Source organism: Martes martes, assembly GCF_963455335.1.
Source record: "Martes martes genome assembly, chromosome: X".
Classification (NCBI taxonomy): domain Eukaryota; kingdom Metazoa; phylum Chordata; class Mammalia; order Carnivora; family Mustelidae; genus Martes; species Martes martes.
In genome coordinates, this window is record NC_137897.1 from 17,092,910 (window position 1) to 17,098,028 (window position 5,119).

A 5,119-nucleotide genomic window follows, 5' to 3' on the forward strand; every position below is an offset into this window, starting at 1 on the left:
ATCTTACAATGTGAATGAATCCCAAGATAATCATGTTGAGCTAAAGAAGCCAAAGTATATACTGTATGAATCCATTTTTGGAAAAATTCTAGGAAATTTAATATATTATACAGGGATAAAAAGCAGATCAGTGATAGCTGGGGATAGGGCAGGGAGGGGTTCAGGGAGAGAGAGAAAGGAGGGATTCCAAAGAGGTATAGGGAAGCTTTTTGGTGTGATGGTGTACTGGGTTGAATTGTGTCCCCCTAAAAGATATATGCAAGTCCAAACCCTTGGTACCTGTGAATGTGAACTTATTTAGACATAGGTACTTTAGAGATGCAATTAAGAATCTGAGATGAGGTTTTAAACCTGGGTTTAGGGTGGGCTCCTAAATCCAATGACTAGCGTCTTTAAAAGCGTGAGGAGAGTATGACTGGATACAGACAGGGAAGGCAGCCATGCGAAGATGGAGGAATAGATGGGAGCTATGCTTCCACAAGACTAAGAGTACCAGGAGACACCGCAAGCTGCAAAAGGCAAAGAAGGATTCTCTCCTAGAGCCTTCGGAAGGAGTGTCGCCCTCCTGATGCCTTGATTTTGACATTTTTTTTTTTATTTGACAGAAATCACAAGTAGGCAGAGAGGCAGACAGAGAGAGAGAGAGAGGGAAGCAGGCTCCCCGCCGAGCAGAGAGCCCGATGCGGGGCTCGATCCCAGGACACTGAGATCATGACCTGAGCCGAAGGCAGCGGCTTTAACCCACTGAGCCACCCAGGCGCCCCAAGACCTAATTTTTATATATTGAATTGTGTACCCCCAAACTATGGCATAAATAAAAACTTCAGGTTCATATTCAGGGAATGTTTGCCAATGTTTGCCAATACAAGTTCATAAAGTTACTTTCACGAAATTTTAAAGGAAGGAAACTGTACAAATCATGTCATCTTACCATAGTAAAATTGAGATAAAAGTTAATAAAAAAATTATTGGACAATACTGATTTATGTCCAGAAATTCAGGAGTGTACTCCTAAATAAGCCAGAGAATGAAGAAGAACTCAAGATGGAAATTAGAAAATAATTTAACTAAATTATAACATTACATATCAGTATTTGTGGGATGGAGCTAAAGCCAGGCTTAAAAATAAAATATTAAAAATGAAATTTATGACCTTAATGGCATATATGTAAATGGAAAAAATTAATCAATGATCTAACATCCATTTCAAGCAATCAAAAGAATAACAGAAAATTAAACATAAAGGAAATAGAAGAAAATAATAAGAAGAAAAATTAGCAAAATAGAAAAACATAGTAGAGGGAATTAACAAGACCCAAGTTATTTATTTGGAAAAAAAAAAACCCACAATAAAATTGATACTTTCCATTGCGAGATCCAGTAAGAAAAATAGAAGGCAAAAAAAAAAAAAAATCCCCAAAAGTAGGGATAAAAAAGAGGTGATCACCAAAAACCCTACAAATATCATAAGTGAGCTTATATTAATACATTCCAAAATTAAACTAAATGAACACATTATTAGAAGTGATAAATATAGCTGGGATTCTGAACACAAGTCAGCATACAAAACTCAACTGTATTTTAATGTGATAATTAAAATGAAAATGGGAATAATATAATTTCCAGTAAAATCAGATGGACCAAATACCTGGAAATAAAGTGAATGAATTGCAAGACCAGTTCACAGAAAACTTTAAAATACTATTGAAAATTTCTCTCAACTAAAGTAAGGAATAAACAAGTTGAAGATGTAATACCATTTACAAATGGGAAGAAAATACCACAAAGATGCCGATAATCTCAAAATTGACAAAAAATTACATTCAATCCCAATGAACATCTTGGAATACTTTTACATTGAAACTGGCACATAAAAATTCGAAAGTGAAAAATAGCCAAGATATTCTTAAAGAATAATAAATTCAGGGGGCTTGTTTTATAAAATAGCAAGCATTATTTATTGATTGATTTTAAAGATTTTATTTATTTGAGAGAAAGACTGCACACATGTGGGGGAAGGAGGGGAGGGAGAGAGAAGCCCAAGCCGACTCTGCCTTGAGCGTGGAGCCCCACACAGGCCCCCATTGCAAGACCCTGAGGTCATGACCTGAGTAGAAACCAAGAGTCTGAGGTCTGAGGTTTAAGTTACTGAGCCACCCAGGCACCCCTGTTTGTGTGTGTGTGTGTGTGTGTGTGTGTGTGTGTGTGTGTGTGTGTGTGTGTGTGTTATTTACTTAGAAACATTCAGAAATGTGAACGAAACAGCTTTTTTTTTTTTTTCAATTACAGAGTGGTATTGAGTTCACAGAACAACTATGTCATATAAGCTGCATCAGAGACAAATGAAGATGGAAAAATCTACCAGCCCATATGTAACTAATTTGTGCTGGGCACCAACAAGAACCTGCTTTAAATTTCCACTAATGTAGAAATTTAAATTTTCAAATTTCCAGGTTAGTGGCTACTGAAAATACCACTAGGACAGGGCTATCTAAAGACACATTCAGTAGTGTGTTAACTATGCAAAAAAAGACAACATACAGTGTAAAAGCAAATCTTACACAGCCTTACATTTCAATTTTTTTTCCTTTAAAACGAGCGAGATGCAGATGGGTGGGGGTGGGGTTTACATGCTTTACAGAGAAGGAAAAAAATGCATTAGAACCAACTTATTCATCATCATCTTCTTCATCTTCCTTCTCCTCCTTATCCTCTTCATCTTCCTTGTCTTCCTCCTCTTGCCTCTTTTGCTTGCTTTTTTTAGCCTTGATGACTCTGTTTTTTGCCGCATCAGGTTTTTCCTTTAGCTCAGTATGCAGCAATATCCTTTTCCTATTTTTCCTTCTGCTTAGCAGCTTCTTTCCATGCAGCTGCTTGTTATCTGTGGCGGTTTTATTCCACATCTCCCCCAGTTTCTTTGCAACATCACTAATGGATAGGCTGGGATGTTCTCCTTTGATTTTTGAGTGATACTCAGAACAAATCAAGAAAAAGGCCAAAGGAGGCCTCTTAGGTGCATTGGTGTATGTGTAGGTGCACTGGTCTATGTGTTGCTGAAGTGAGCACTGAGTGTGCATTGGGATCCCTGAACTTCTTTTTTGTTTCCCCTTTAGGGAAAATGCAAATTTTCATTTCTCTTTTGTTATGGACCTTGTCTGCCTTTGCCATGTCTTCAAATTTTCCTTTGTCTTTAGCAGACGTGGTCTTCCCTATCTCTGAGCACTTCTTAGAAACTCAGAGAAGTTGACTGAAGCCTCTGGGTGTTTCTTCTTGTGCTCCTCTTGGCAAGTTTGCATAACGAATGCATATAATGACCTTTTGCCTCTCAGCTTCTTAGGATCTCCATTGCCCATATTTAATTATTTTCCCCAGTGAGGATCAGAGTCACCCAGCACCCATCTGGCTCTCACTTGCCCAGGTGCTGTCTCTGTGGAGCTCAGTGTACTGCAACGGCTGTTGTAAACATTATTTTAAAGCAACCTTAATTAAGTTTGCTATTAGTGACAGAATATAGATAACTTGAACAGAAGACAGAATTTAGAACTGATTCATATACATGACTACTTGATATAAAACAAAGTTGGCCATCGAAAACAATGGGGAAAGATTGTCTTTTCAGTAAATTATCCTGTATCAATTAGATATTCATATATCCAAATAGCCATATGTCCAAGAAAAACTTTGCCCCTACTTCAGACCAAAACAAAAAATCAATTCTAGCTGTATTATAGGTCTAAATCTGAAAGGTAAAACAAATTTTCTAGAATATATAGAACATTTTCACGATGTGAGAATAGGCAAAAGTTTTATTAAAGAGATGCAAAAATTACTAACCATAAAGGAAATAATAAATTGAACCACATCAAAAGCAGAGTTCAATTCATAAAAAGAAAACAGAGAGTAAAAAGGTTAGTCACTGAGAAGAAATTTATAATGTGTATTTCTAACAAAAGACTTGTATCTAGAATATAAAATTAACACCTGCAGATCAATAAAAAGAAAGATAAGGATGCAACAATGGCTCAACATCAGCAAATCAGTCAATGTGACATACCACAAAATGAAGGACAAATGTCACATGATCATTTCAGTAGATACACAAAAAGCACTTACAAAATTCGACATCTGTTTATGATAAAAACTCTTAACAAAATGGGTGTAGAGAGAACATACCTCAAAATAATAAAGCCCATATGTGATAATTGCACAGCTAATACCATACTCAATGGTGAAAAGCTGAAAGCCCTGCCTCTAAGAACAGTAACAAGACAAAAATGCCCATATTCGTCACTTTTACTCAACACAGTAAGTCCTAGCCAGATCACTTGGGCAAAAAAATAAAATAAAGGACACCCAAATTGGAAAGAAATAAAATTGTCACTATTTACAGATGACATGGTACTATATATGAAGAACCCTAAAGCCTCCACCAAAAAACTGTTAGAACTATACAGACTAGTATCTCTGATGAGCATAGATATAAAAATCCTCAACAAAATATAAGCAAACTAAATCCAACAATACATTAAGAAAGTCACTTATCATTCACCATAATCAAGCGGGATGTATTCCTGGGATGCAGATGTGGTTCAGAATTCAAAAATCAAGGTGATACATCATATTAACAAGAGAAAAGATAGAAACCATATATAGGATCATCTCAAAAAATGCTGAAAAGGCATCTGACAAAGTACAACATCCATTCATAATAAAAGCTCTAAAGTATGTTTAGAGGAAACAAACCTTAACATAACAAAGGCCACATATGAAAAAGTCCCAGCTGTCATCCTCATTGGTGAAAAACCGAGAGCTTTTTCTCTAAGATTAAGAACAAAACAAGGATGTGCACTCTTACCACTTTTATTCAACATAGGACTAGAAATTTTAGCCACAGCAGTCAGACCCCCCCACCCCCCAAAAGAAAGAAAAGACATCCCAATTGGTAAGGAAGAAAGAAAACTTTCATTATTTGCAGATGACACGATACTGTATATAGGAAACCCAAACCCAAAACCTAGAACTGATTAATTAATTCAGTAAATTTGCAGGATCCAAAAATCAATATACAGAAATACGTTGGATTTCTATACGTTAATAGTGAAGTAGCAGGAAGAGAAAG

The 5,119-nt window shown here is 36.2% G+C and overlaps 1 pseudogene across 1 annotated transcript; it reads right to left on the reverse strand.

The window, feature by feature from the left end:
* Positions 1-2,669: 2,669 nt before the first annotated feature.
* On the reverse strand, positions 2,670-3,353 carry LOC308359986 (high mobility group protein B1-like; annotated as a pseudogene). The gene is made up of 2 exons: positions 3,067-3,353; positions 2,670-3,008 (listed from the first exon to the last, which is right to left on the reverse strand). The product of its transcript is annotated as a high mobility group protein B1-like (transcript).
* Positions 3,354-5,119: the final 1,766 nt, after the last annotated feature.